This window comes from Microtus oregoni, unplaced genomic scaffold, assembly GCF_018167655.1.
Source record: "Microtus oregoni isolate MIOR12 unplaced genomic scaffold, Mior012 000091F_ref0000469, whole genome shotgun sequence".
Lineage (NCBI taxonomy): Eukaryota > Metazoa > Chordata > Mammalia > Rodentia > Cricetidae > Microtus > Microtus oregoni.
The window spans coordinates 2,487,407-2,502,592 of NW_024544600.1; the positions used below are offsets into that span (position 1 = coordinate 2,487,407).

Below are 15,186 nucleotides of genomic sequence, written 5' to 3' on the forward strand. Positions count from 1 at the left end.
GAGATACCCAGTCTCTGCCAAAACCTGGCGTGCCGGGCACAGTGTAGAAATCATCATGGCCCTTCAAGACAGCTCCTCTGCCTGCCGTTCAATCATGGTCGGCTAAGAACCACTTTGGTCTTTACCAAAACACTGTTTGGGAGGCCATAGAGACTTAGAGGGCCCCAGAAGCAACTGCAATCCTCAAAGTCAAAACTTGTGAGATAACAACAGAGAATTAATGTATCTGTGGCAGTGTCTCTAAAGAAAAGTACACCTGGGAAACGAGCCAGAACCAAGACAATTGTCCCAGGTACCCAAGCTGGGCCTCCAGGCCTGAAGAATTCTGTGCCTCCGTGAAAAGGGCCAATCTGAATGAGAACTAAAACCTGGCAAGTCGACCAAAGCAATTCTCAACATGACCAACCTCCTTTTAACTAAACTGGAAGTCTAAGTGGGTGAGTTTGCTCTTGGATGAAATACCAAGAGGCCCAAAGATGCCAAAAGCACGGTAGGGACATGTTAGTTCTGAGCTGTTCTGAAGGAATTCAAGCCTGGCAACAGGCATCATTTCCGTCCACCAGTCTGTAAAGAACTGCAGACAAAATGCACACTGGGAGACAGGAAAGAGTGTTTGTCCAGAGACTTAAGACCCAGACCCCAGTTGCAATGGCAGGCCAAGGCCAATGAGGACCCAACAACTTGAGGACCACCACATGAATGGCAGCACCCAAATGACAGCAACTGATACACAGGGTGACTTGCCATGTGATGCAGGCACACAGCTTCATCTTCAAAAGCTCCGAGACAACGGACTAGAACCCAAATCCCAGAAGAGACACTGGAAGCAGCGTGAACTTTAGTGAAAGATAACCTGCATTACTGCCACAATAGTGTCTTTCCAATAAAACTTAAGGAACAACACTGCTACTTGCATTTTAATGAAAATGTCACCAGGGAAGTCTGGTCTTTTTGGAAGGAAGCTTAAGAGATGGGCACACACCTTGACCCCGGCGCCACTATTGTAATACCCTGCATTGGCTCTCTGACTTTAGCATCATCTCCCAGCACCACTGTGGACGTAAGACTTGTGATTGATAGGTAACAGTTTGAGAGAAAGGCAAAGGAAGCAGATAATCAACAGGGATGGCAGGGGAGGCTGCAGGAAGAGAGACATAAACAAAGGAAGTTAGAAGATGCTTCAGTGTTAGACAGATGAGACACAAAGAGCCAAATGACGAGTGTGCTGTCAACCAAGCACTCAAATCAACGGAATCTGTGCTGACGGTTCCACTGCCCCTTGCTTGTGTCTTTCAGCATCCGAGAGGCTGGGGATAGGGTCACGAGGGGACATGGCTATCATTTATGTAACATTCTGTCAGTACTGGGGTGCATGAGTCAGAGCAAAGATACACATGAAGGCGTGTTCCCTGTGCTGAGATCTGCAAGCACTTCACCTATCTCTGAGGGATCACCTGACAGTCAGGTATGTGGTTTGGCCAGGCTTCGCCTAAGTGACATACGTGCAGAACTCACTCTCCAGATGGCTCTAGTACACGTTGCTCACACTCTGCAAGTGGATCCTGGTGCCCAGTATCATCCGGTATTCCTAGTTCTCTGCCTCCAGTGGAGTCCAGGCCTCAGACAGCTGTCCCTCCATATTGCTGATGAGGTTCTCTGCCATTCAGAGACATAGATGCCTCATCTTCAGATAACAGTTCTGCACGCTAGGAGCTGGAGAGACGACCAAACAATTAAGAGCTCTTACCGCTCTTGACAAAGACCCAGGTTCAGTACCCAATTCCCACATGATGGTTCCCTTCTGACCTCCACAAGCACCAGACACACATATGCTGCACATACATACATTCAGGCAAAGCTCTCATACACATGAAATAAGTGACTCGAAGTTTTTTTTTTTTTGGTTTTTTTTTTTTTTTTTTGGTTTTTCGAGACAGGGTTTCTCTGTGGTTTTGGAGCCTGTCCTGGAACTAGCTCTTGTAGACCAGGCTGGTCTCGAACTCACAGAGATCCGCCTGCCTCTGCCTCCCGAGTGCTGGGATTAAAGGCGTGCGCCACCACAGCCCGGCGTGACTCGAAGTTTTTAATTAAAATTCTTTACAATTTTCTGAGAAACTACCATACTAATTTCCAAAGCAGCTACACAAGTTTCCACTCCCACCAGCAGTGGAGGAGTGTTCCCCTTACTCGACATCCTCTCCAGCATAAGCTATCATTGGTGGTTTTGATCTTAGCCATTCCGACTGGTATAAGATGGTATCTCAGAGTCGTTTCGATTTGCACTTCCCTGATGGCTAAGGATGTTGACCAAGTCCTTAAGTGTCTTTTGGCCATTTGAGATTCTTCTGTTGAGAATTCTCTGTTTAGCTATGTAGCCCATTTTTAGTTGGATTACTTAGTAATGTGATGTCTAGTTTCTTGAGTTCTTTACATATATATATTGGAGATCAGTCCTCTGTCTAATGTGGAGATCTTTTCCCATTCTGTAGGCAGCCATTTGCTTTATTGACTGTGTCCTTTACTTTACAGAAGCTTTTCAGTTTCATAAGGTGCCACTTACTTATGGTTGTTCTCAGTGCCTGTGCTACTGGTGTTGTATTTAGAATGTGGTCTTCTGTGCCCATGCATTCTAGGCTACTTCCCATTTTCTCTTCTGTGAGGTTCAGTGTGGCTGGATTTATATTGAGGTCTCTGATCAACTTGGACTTGAGTCTTGTGCATGGAGATAGATATGGATCTATTTTCATTCTTCTACATGTTGACATGCAATTATGCCAGCACCATTTGTTAAATATGCCTTCTTTTTTCCATTGTGTAATTTCAGCTTCTTTGTCAAAAATCAGGTGTTCAGAGGTGTGTGGATTAATATCAGGGTCTTCAATTCTATTTCATTGATCCACCTGTCTGTTTTTATGCCAGTACCAAGCTGTTTTCATTATTGTAGCTCTACAGTAGAGTTTGATGTCAGGTATGGTGATGCCTCCAGAAGTTTCTTTCTTATATAGGATTGTTTTGACTATCCTGGGTTTTTTGTTTTTCCATATAAAGTTGAGTATTGTTCTTTTGAGATCTGTAAAAGTAATTGCATTTTCTAAGAGAAACATACATGGATCCCCCTGGGAAGGTGAAAAAGACAAAATCGCCTGAGAAATTTGGGAGTATGGGGTTGGGGGGACAAGAGAGGCCAGATGGGGAGGAGGAGGCGAGAAGAAGAAGGAAGAGGACAACATGAGGGAATGGGATGCTCAAAATGGGAGAAGGACAGAGAGGGAGAGCAAGAAAAAGGACATCTTGATTGAGAAAGCTATTATGGGGCTAACAAGAAACCTGTCACTAAGGAAAGTCCCAGAAATCCACAAAGATGACCCAGCCAAGACACTAAGCGATAGTGAAGAGAGTGCCTGAACTAGCCTTCCCTTGTAATCAGAATAATAACTACCTTGGTTGTCATCATAAAACCTTCATCCAGCAACTGATAGAAGTAGATGCAGAGATCCACAGTGAAGCACTGGACTGAGCTCTCAAAGTCCAGTCAAAGAGAGGGAGGAGTCATAATATGGGCAAAGGGGTCAAGACCATGATGGGGAAACCCACTGAAACAGTTTACCTAAGCTAATGGGAGCTCATAACTCCAGACTAACAATGGGGGAACCAGCACAGGACCAAACTAGACCCTCTGAATGTGGGTGATAGCTGTATTACTAGGGCAGTCTGTGGGGCCACTGACAGTAGTAGGACATCTTCAGTTGATGGAGGAAGGTCATTTGGTTAAATAAAGAAACTGCCTTGGCCCTGATAGGACAGAAAATTAGGTAGGCAGAGTAAACAGAACAGAATGCTGGGAGGAAGAGGAAGTAGGGCAGATGCACACTCCTCTCCAGGGCAGACGCGATGCAGCCAGCCGCCAGGTCAGACACGCTAAATCTTTCCCGGTAAGACTGGTGCTACACAGATTACTAAATATGGGTTAGGCAAGATTGTGAGAATTAGCCATTAAGAGGCTAGAACTAATGGGCCAAGCAGTGTTTAAAAGAATACAATTTGTGTGTTGTTATTTTGGGGTGTAAGCTAGCCAGGTGGCCGGGAGCTGGGTGGCAGGAATGCAGCCCACAGCTCCTTCAACATTCGGTCTTACCACATAAGAGCTCAGAGACACAAGAAGACCATTCACATGAGAAGCGCCATTTTCTGGGCTCCAGGTGTACAAGTACCCATACTTATGTAGACACCTAGAACTCAAAAGACAATTCAAAGTTCCTTGAACCTTAGGCTGAAGATGCCAAGGTGTTTATATAAGTATGCAATGCCGTGGTAGCTGTTCATGACCTTAGAGATAAGGGAGAAGAGAGTCTTGGGACAAAAATGACCACACAACATACCTAAATTTATGGAACACAATGAAAAAAAGTGTTAAGAGGAAAGTTCATATCTCTAAATGCCTACATAAAAAGACTGGAAAATCCCACACTAGTAAGTTAACAGAACACCTGTAAACTCTAGAACAAAAAGAAGCAAACTCACCCAGGAGAACTAGACATCAAGAAAAATTCAATTTAAGAGCTGAAATCAACAAAATAGACACAAAGAAAGCAATACAAAGAATCAATGAGACAAAGAGTTGGTTCTTTGAGAAAATCAACAAAATAGACAAACCTTTATCCAAACTAACCAAAAGGCAGAGAGAGAATATCCAAATTAACAAAATCAGAAACGAAAAGGGGGACATAGCAACAGACATGGAGGAAATCCAAAGAATCATCAGGTTATACTTGGAAAAGCTGTACTCCACAAAATTGGAAAACTTAAAGGAAATGGACAACTTTCTGAATAAATATCACTTACCAAAATTAAATCAAGAACAGATAAGCAAATTAAATAGACCTATAACTGCTAAAGAAATAGAAACAGTCATCTAAAGTCTCCCAACCAAAAAGAGCCCAGGACCAGATGGTTTCAGTGAAAAATTCTACAAGAACTAATACCAATACTGCTCAAATTGTTCCACACAATAGAAACAGAAGGAACATTGCCAAATGTTTTATAAGGCTACAATTCCCCTGATACTCAAACCACACAAAGACATTAATAAAAAACAGAATTACAGATCAATCTCACTCAAGAATATTGATGCAAAAATACTCAATAAAATACTGGCAAACCGAATCCAAGAACACATCAGAAAATATATAGCTCAATAAAAACAATAATAAAAAAGATCCACAAGTTAAGATTTTAAAAAAAGAAAACCAAGAACAATGAATCTGTGGCAGCCTTCTTGTTTTTATTCAGTTAGGATCTAAGCCCAGGGAACGGTGTTACTTACTCACTTTGAGAATGGGTCATCTTACCTCAGATACCCTCCCACAAGGATGCCCAGAGGCTAATATATTCAAGATAATCCCTGGTAGGATGCCTGCTGAGTTCAGATCCCATTTCCAGGCCCATCACCAAGGACCACAGGCACAGACTACTTGAGACTACAGTGGGGACCCGGGACCTTGAGATGCTATTTTCAAAGACTATGCTGCAACTAAGTGTAGTGAAACAGAGGCAGGAAGATAGCTACAAGTTCAAAGCCAGTAGGACTACATAGTGAGTTCAAGGACAACCTAGGCTGCCGAGTGAGACTCTATCTAAACAAAACAAAGCAAAATACAGTGTTGGACCATCTGGCTATCTCTCCATCAGCGGGTGAGGAAAGTATGGAGTCACAAACTACTCCCTGGACAGGATGGTTACATTACAGCTTATATATTTCTTAATCATGGCTCCTACCGCTAGAAGACACAGGGAATTGTGTCCTGTAGAGAATGCCACCCATAGTGCATCGCAGTAGATGCAAAAACTTAAGAAAAATGCTAGAACCTAGACCTAGGTGTTAGGAAGTGATAACCTGGAAAATAATAGGTCAAAGAAACCATGAAGATCCCACAGACCAGACTGAGCAGATTAATTCAAAGTAGCCAACTCTTTAAGCTATGCTGAGTGGAAACACCACCTCTTCTGCTCAAGACGCCATCTGTATTTTAATATATGCTTATTAACAGTTGAGAAATATAAACTAAATGAATAAAAAGGTATTGTTTCTCTTTATCTGATTTTTAACGTAGGATAACAGCACACAGTGCTGGCAGGAGTTGGAGGAAACAGGTCCCATCATATTGTGTTAACAAGATGTAAATCAAGGCAATCATGAGCTTTCAATCCTTTACTCGGTTACAGGGCCTGGGAGCCACGAAAGGATGCTGTGAGCCTCTGAGATGCTTCCAGCGGCATCCTTGGCTTATCTGCAATCCATCTATTGCGGGGAAGCTTGTGAAACTCTCTTCACTCTGAAGGGAGATGGTTAGGAGAGATTTCAGAAGATGGAGTGGGAAAGCTGAAAGATCCTCATATTTAAGACTCTTAAGGTGGGGGGATGTATAATCCTATTTTAGCAAGAATGAAAAGCGAATTGGACATAACTCAAGGATCTTCATGATGGGACATAAGATAATATTGAAAATTCGGCTTTACTTTGCTCATTACAAATCCATGACAATTAAAAATCCTAAGAGCCTTGTGGTGTCTACAGAAAGATGAGCTCTGTGAGGTGTCGATTTTCCCGAAAAGCCCTCTCTATATATTTTCTGATGTGTTCTTGGATTCGGTTTGCCAGTATTTTATTGAGCATTTTTGCATCAATATTCTTGAGTGAGATTGGTCTGTAATTCTGTTTTTTATTAATGTCTTTGTGTGGTTTGAGTATCAGGGGAATTGTAGCCTTATAAAATGTTTGGCAAGCACATACCTCTTCTCGTCTCCTCTTCTTTTTCTCTTTTCCTTTCCTCCTCCCTCTTCCTCTCTCCCTCTCTACCCCCTCTTTCCAACACATACACACAGAGAAATCCTTTTTTAATTAAGAAAGCAGTGTGGTCCTGGTATAGACCTATGCAACTTCATCACCTTACCAGTCACTGAGATGCTCTCCTTAGAGCCCCCAGGTCCAAGCTGAATCACTGAGATGCTCTCCTTAGAGCCCCCAGGTCCAAGCTGAATCACTGAGATGCTCTCCTTAGAGCCCAAGGTCTAGGCTGAGTCACTGAGATGCTCTCCTTAGAGCCCAAGGTCCTGGTTGAGTCTCTGAGATGCTCTCCTTAGAGTCCCCAAGTCCAAGCTGGACTGTGGATCTAAGAAAACCAGGTAGGACCTGGAAATGGTGGAAACAACTGGTTAGTTCGTGCACCACTAGAAACAGTGCTTCTCTTCCAGTGATGCACACTTCTCCCCTGAGCCAGCCCCTGCCATTTCTGATCCTGCCACTGATCCCAGAAAGATACGGATCCATGTGAGGCCACTAGCAACCATTACAAGGACAAAGTCAATACAGTCTAGGAACTCAATGCAGGTGTAGGTTTGGTTTTGCATATAAGAGGAAAAGGCCCATGTCTGGACACTTCTCTAAGCAGGCTTTGTCATCCTTCGGGGCAGAATTTCCAATGCTCACTAGACAGCAGCATCAATATTGCCCGGGGACTTGTTAGAAATAAACGTTCTCGGGTCCCAACCTGGACCTACTGTGTGAAGTCAAGACTAACAGATGGGGTTTGCACATGTGTCCGAGGAATTTCTAATTAGTGATACGAAGTGATAACCGCTTCTCTGAGCACAGGGAACAGTCCTATATACGGGGTGGAAACATCAAGAACAAAATATCCTGGCTCTCTGCTAAAATGCAATGCAAACCTCTTCCAGGCTTGGGGGTACATGAGACTACTACCCTGGGCAACTTCTAGGAAGTCTGATACCGCCATGTTAAGGCCAATGGCTTCAGTATCCTTGCAAGTAAAAACCAGATGTCAGCGTTCCAGAGGGCTCTGACTCCAGTGGAAGCTGAGAAGTGGCGACTTGGAAGGCTGAGAAAGGAGGATAGGGAAAGACCTAGAACGAAGAGCAACGGTTTGGAGATTCAGAGTGCAGGGTCAAGCCTCCTCAGAGGTTTTATTTAAGCCGAGGAATTCTCTTTTCCTCTTGGGGCAAGTGAGGATTATAAAGTCCGATTTCGGAGATACTGGGGAGAAGTCACATCTCTCAGAGTGAGATTTGCTAATGGAACTGCTTGTGGATGAACAGCAAAAGGCTTTTTTCCCCATTACTCATTCGTCTTTGGACAGGGCCTATTTATCCAACTAGTATAAATAGCAATACACCAAGGAAGAATTAGTAATGTGTTTGCTTACAAGGTCTTTCCCACACCCTTGGGAAGTCTGGAATAGAGCCCAGACATCGGGGCTCAGCAAAGGACTGCCCCCCCCCCTTGCTGTATGTAAGGCACATGTCTTCTACGTGAATGCCAGGATTAGAGTGTTGATTTGGATGAATGACTGAGGCCTGGGTGGGTAGGGCCCACACCTGGGGTATGTAGAGAGACTCACCTGGTGTGTCAATCATCTGCCGAGAACAGGCATTCTCGGAGAGGGAGGAAGCACATTTCAGCTTAACTCTTCTTTGGTACAGACATCAGGGAAATTGGCGTCGAGGATGGAGCTCCTTAGTCTTGCAGGGCGAATATGACACCCTGCATGCAGACGAGAGTGGGATCTGGGAAGAGAAATTCTCAGACAAGATCAAGTCCTCCTAGAACTAAGAGATAGGTCTGGGGAACTCAGAAGCAGTCTGGGAGCCACCTCAGCCAGAGTTACGAGCTATGGAACCCCTTTTGCTGGTTCTAAGTGTCCCCTGAAGCACCACCCTTCACCCAGGGACACCAGCAGTCCTCTATCACTCTTGACCAGTGGGGCAGTTCCCAAGACCTCATGACCAGGCAGGAAAGACTGGATTTATTTTTTCTTTCTTTGATGTTAGAGCATCCCACTCTGGATTGCTGAACAGGCTAAAGTGGGGATTTGTGCCGTTAAAGAGGGAGGCATTCCTGTAAATGTTCTGCCCTTAGCTCTGTCACTCACTAGGCAAATAGCCTGAAAGTAGACACCCTGGGTCCCCGACTGAGAAGGCAAGCTCCAGAACAGACATGCACTTGAACTCCTGTGAGTACAACTCAAATAAAAACCATATACTGCATGTCGAAACTCAGAACATACACACACATACACACATACATATATACATACACACATATATACATGCAAACACATACAAACACACATACATACATACACACATATATACATACATACACATACAAACACACATACACGCATACATATATACATACGTACATACATACATACATACATACATACGTACATACATACATACATATTGAGACCTGAATTCCAGGAGAAATGGTTCTCTCCATTCAGTTTCACTTCAGTGCCTCTGTTTCTGTCTGTCTGTCTCTCTCCCTTCTCTCTGTCCATCACAAACACACAGAGAATTTCCTTTTTATTCAAGATAAGCTTTACAATGTGTCAAGGAATCAATAAGAGCATGCCACATGCCCAAGACATCATAGATGTTCTAGGCACCTGTCTGCCAGCTCCCCCTCATCCTATTCTTCTGTTGCATCATTGACTAAAGAAGGATGTAGGAAGAGCAGGGGACTTTTTAGGGAGCCACATCTGCACCGCTATAGCTGGGTACCTATGACAAGGGGGAGGGAGCCATGGGGTCCTGAGCAGCACTTGGGGGAGGACAGTTAGTCCACCCCCCTTAGTCTCTGTCCCATCTACTTTAACACACTGCTAAGCAGAACCGTGTAGAGACCTATGTAGCCTTAACTGCCTTCCCCAGCTCTGCTTTTCCAAGGTCATTGTCTGGGAGTGGAGGCATGGTCAGCTGGTAGTTAAGAGGTTCTGCCTGTTGAGGACAGCGCTCAAGCACAAACCAGAAAGGCCTGTTGCTCTTTCTGGTCAACCTCAATAGGCTTCTGCCACTTTCTAGCAGCTTACCCCTTCTCATAGATCTTTCTAAGCACAGAGTTACTCCCTCAGAGACCCCTGCTGAGCCTCTTGTCTACCTAGAGGGACTCATCCTCCATCACCTGAGACAGCTGTTTCTGTGGGCCTCTACCAGCTGACACCGGGCTGACACACTCTGAATCTGCCGTAACAGAGGCAGACATGCAGCCAATAGCTTTCTGATCAGTAATCTTCTCTCTTTGTTCTCTCTGGCCAGGCACTGAGATGTCAGCTTTCATTGACAGAGTCCACAGGTTCGAAGCAAGGGTAATTCAGTCAGTATCTGTCTTTGAAACGGGTGTCAGTGCTGAAGGCTGGACAACCAATGCATAGAGTTCTGGGGTTACTGTTTGTCCAACAGTACCTGGAAAGGAGAACCTTCAAAGAATTCTTTACAGAGGAGGGATCCTTGTGATGTCTAGAACCAAGATCCTAGAAAGGTGATACGCAGATGGATTACAAGAGCCAAGTGTCCAGCTATGGCACCCCAAAGCTTTTGTTCACCCACTGTGTGAACAGGTTCAGTACTCAAGCCACACCTCCAAACGCTGCATATTCAGAACAGCTCTTCAGCAGTCATAGCCCCCTAGCTCATAAAAAGAAGGTACCAGCATTCGAATTTGCTGTTACTTCTCTCTCTTGCTAAAGGTATTACATTACCTCCTTAAAGATAATCCTTTTTTTTTCCTTGTCTTTTTTTTTTTGGTTTATTTGTTTGTTTATTTGTTTTTGTTTTTTGGGACAGGATTTTTCTGTGTAGTGGGCAGCTGCGGGTGGCCCTGGCTAGCGGCCTGTGCCCGTGCTGCGGCTGGCTGGGGCAGCGAAGGTCGAGGGTCGCGTCGTCCTCCTCCTCGCCTCCGGGAGGGGCGAGAGGGAGCCACGGCTGACGTCAGAAATACACTCTCGGGAAATGGCCTCTAAACCTTGGCTGAATTTTTTAATCTTCCTCTGTGGATCAGCAATAGGATTTTTTTTATGTTCTCAACTATTGAGTATTTTGTTGGGAGAGGAGGGTGACACCCAGCCTAGTATGCTTCATAATGACCCTCATGCTGGACATTTAGATGATAATGGACACAGTCACCTCAAGGGACAAATGAACTTCAATACAGACTCTAGCCAACATAAAGATAAAAACACAAACATTGCTGAGAACCTCTATCAGAAAGTTAAAATTCTTTGTTGGGTTATGACAAGCCCTCAAAATCTAGAGAAAAAGGCCAAATATGTCAAAGCTACATGGGCCCAGCGTTGTAATAAAGTATTATTTATAAGTTCAAAAAAAAAAATCAAGACTTCCCTACTATGGGATTAAAAACCAAAGAAGACAGAGAGCAGCTCTACTGAAAAAGAATTAAAGCTTTTCAATATGTGTATGACCATTATTTAAAAGATGCTGATTGGTTTATAAAAGCAGATGATGACTCATATGTCATACTGCACAATCTGAGATGGCTTCTATCAAAGTATAACCCTAAACAACCCATTTACTTTGGAAGAAGATTTAAGCCCTGTGTGAAACGGGGATACATAAATGGAGGAACAGGATATGTACTAAACAAAAAAGCCTTTAAAAAATTTGTAAATACATTTAAAACAAAAAATGTACACATAGTTCCTCCATTAAAGACTTAGCCCTAAAAAGGTATATAAAAATTATAAACGTAAAAGCTGGAGAGTCCATCCAGAGACACCACTAAAAAAAAAAAAAAAAAAAAAAAAAAAAAAAAAAAAAAAACTTTCCACCCGTTTATACCAAAACACCACTTGATCAAAGGTTATCTACCAAAAACATTTTGGTACTAAAACTACAACTATTATCCTCCTATAGAGGGTCCTGGTTACTGTTCTGATATTGCAGTGGCTGTCCTGGAATTTGTTCTGTTGGCCAGCTGGCCTTGAACTCCCAGACCCGCCTGCCTGCCTCTGCCTCTCAAATGCTGGGATTAAAGGTGGGCGCCACCACTGCCCAACTTAAAGATAATTCTAACTGAGGAAGTTCAGCTGTGTCCTTTGAGTCACTCCTAAGGTCTAGTGGCATTCCCTCAGAAGGACACTCTGCTAACCCAAACACAGGGGCCTCCGGTCTCGGGGAGAGAACCCCTCAAGAGCCTGCACAATAACAAGGGTTATGAAGTTGGAGAACCCATTCAGCCATGAGAGTAGCTATTTTCATTGCTGGAACCATACAGCAGACAAGAACAACTTAGGAAAGGAAAGGCGTATCTGGGCTCAGAGTTCAAGGGTGCAGTCTACCATGGCAGAGAAGGCCTGGCAGCGAGAACGGGAGATGACTGCTCACATTGCATCCGTAGTCAGGAAGCACCGAGAGGTGAACGTGAGTGTGGCCGCTCAACTCATTTTCTCCTTTTCATTCAGTCTGGGCCTCCAGCCAATGGTATGGGGCTGTCCAAATTCAGGATGGGTCTTAATTAACCCCCAGTGGAAACACACTTGCAGTTGCCCCCAGGGGTGTGTCTCCTAGGTGATCCTGAATCCCACCAAACTGATAATCAGGATTAACCCTTGCATCCACTAATGCTTCAGAACCCAACAGGAAGCGGTAAATTCCTCCGGGGGCCTGGAGAAAGATACTGATAGAGCCAGGGCTGCTCTCTGGGCTCCTAACTCTGGCATTGTTTCCACAATACCATAATGAACCAATGTTTCCTGTTAAAGAGCCAGGTAGCACGCCATACAGTCTCGGCACTGCAGCAACTCAACTCCATCATCAAGGCACAGAGCTGGCACAGGCAATGTGGAACAGAAGGCTATGGCTCCGTTCCCAGATAATTCCATTAACCAGATCCCACATGAGGAGCCTTTGAGAATCCGCTATCTTGTAGCCCCTTGTTCTACACAGCACAATTAATAAGGGTGAAAAATCAGGTCCCTCATAGTATATGGGAGACCTTCAGTCTGATGTGGTGGCAGATGACCAAGAAAGAGCCTGGACACTTGGTCTTTACCCAATCAGTTTCCAGAACCAGACCCTAAGCTAGAATGCTGGGGTCTCTACTCTGCCAGACTCTTAGACAAGACTGGAAGGACATCTTGGTGTTCTAAAGCGATGTGAGGCTGCCCGGGGGCTGCTCTTGATGCTCTTGGAGCTTGGACTCAGAGTGACTCCAAAAGAAAAACCAGCTGTCATTGTCATTGGGGGAAATCAGAAGACGGGAACTTCTCTAGGATCGCGAATTATAAGCTCAATGTCCTTTATTTATGGCTAGAAACCAAATATGAGTGAGTACATCCCATGTTCCTCTTTTTGGGTCTGGCTTACCTCACTCAGGATAGTGTTTTCTATTTCCATCCATTTGTATGCAAAATTCAAGAAGTCCTTGTTTTTTACTGCTGAGTAATACTCTAATATGTATATATTCCATACTTTCTTCATCCATTCTTCCATTGAAGGGCATCTAGGTTGTTTCCAGGTGCTGGATATTACAAACAATGCTGCTATGAACATAGTTGAGCATATACTTTTGTTGTATGATAGGGCCTCTCTTGGGTATATTCCCAAGAGTGGTATTGCTGGTGGACAATGAGGACTACTGAGAACTCAAGAACAATGGCAATGGGTTTTTGATCCTACTGCATGTACTGGCTTTGGGGGAGCCTAGGCAGTTTGGATGCTCACCTTACTAGACCTGGATGGAGGTGGGTGGTCCTTGGACTTCCCACAGGTCAGGGAACCCTGATTGCTCTTCGAGCTGATGAGGGAGGGGGACTTGATCGAGGGAGGGGGAGGGAAATGGGAGGCAGTGGTGGGGAGGAGGCAGAAATCTTTAATAAAAAAAAAAGAAGACAGGAACTTGACTGCTGCCAAAGTAGATTGTCTTTAACCACCTCATTGAGCTTAAGTATTGCTGTAGGCTTTATATCCCAGCGACTCTACAAAGCAGGTATGGTTAGCCTGGAGGCTGAGGTCAGAGACTAGGAGTTTTACCAAGTCCACACAGCTCAGCAGTAGCAAGATTGATATTCTAGCCCAGGATCTCAAGTCAAAGCCATTGTTCTTCTCCATTGTGTCAAGACAGCTATTGTATATGTGCTTCCCTATTAGAGCTATAAAAGATACAGTTAACCAATTGTTCAAAAAAAAAAAAAACAGACATCAAGTGATACAAAGCACTTTCTAGTTAGTCAATTGAAACCATTACATTGGAATGCAAAAGGAGAATGTGTTGCTGCTGTTGTTGATGCTGCTGCTGTTGTTGTTCCTGTTGCTATTGCTGTTGTTGTTGCTGTTGTTACTGTTGCTATTGTTGTTGCTCCTGTTGCTGTTTTTATTGCTGCTGCTGCTGTTGCTGTTATTGTTGTTGCTATTGTTGTTGTTGCTGCTGCTGCTGCTGTTGTTGCTGCTGCTGTTGCTATTGTTGCTGCTGTTGCTATTGTTGCTGCTGTTGCTGTTATTGTTGTTGCTATTGTTGTTGTTGTTGCTGCTGCTGTTGTTGCTGTTGTTACTATTGCTATTGTTGTTGTTGCTATTGTTGTTGTTGCTGCTGCTGCTGTTGTTGCTGCTGCTGTTGCTATTGTTGCTGCTGTAGCTGTTGTTGCTGCTGTTGTTGTTGTTGTTGCTGCTGCTGTTGTTGTTATTGTTGCTGCTGCTGTTGCTGTTGTTACTATTGCTATTGTTATTGTTGCTGCTGCTGCTGTTGCTGTTGTTACTGTTGCTATTATTGTTGTTGCTATTGTTGTTGCTGTTGTTACTATATCTATTGTTATTGTTGCTATTGTTGTTGTTGCTGCTGTTGTTGTTGTTTTAAGACAGGCTAGCCTTCAACTCACAATCCTCCTGCCTGTCTCTCAAGTTCTGGTACTATAGGTCTGTACTACCATGTCCAGCAAGAGAATTATTTTATTAGTAATTACTTCCCAGTTATAACATGGGAATATGTAGTTTTTTCAAATTATAAGAAATTCTGATGATATATAAGAGAGAGAAAATTTTACTCAGTGTAATTCAGATTCACAAATCATCATCTCTGAGACTTTGTGTCCAACTCCTGATCTTTCACTAAGTGTCACCCTCAGGCCAGATAGTCAATGGTACCAACAGGGCCTCACCCCCAGAAGAGGACTTTTCTCCAGGACAGTGAACGCCAGGGCCAGGCCCAGACTGATGATCTTGGGGAATATTGTGTTTTTGAAAACTCATACCTTTTCTTCCTCCACCCCCACTCCAGGAGGACCACAACCATCTCCATGAATTTCTTCCAAACATCAAATATGACTGAGCTTTCATGACTTTACTATGACCCTGCCTACGTTTCCTATAAACCAG

The 15,186-nt window shown here is 44.0% G+C and overlaps 1 pseudogene; it reads left to right on the plus strand.

Annotated features, from left to right (window-relative positions):
* Nucleotides 1-10,780: 10,780 nt before the first annotated feature.
* Nucleotides 10,781-12,059, plus strand: LOC121442349 (annotated as a pseudogene).
* The last annotated feature ends 3,127 nt before the right edge of the window (nt 12,060-15,186 follow it).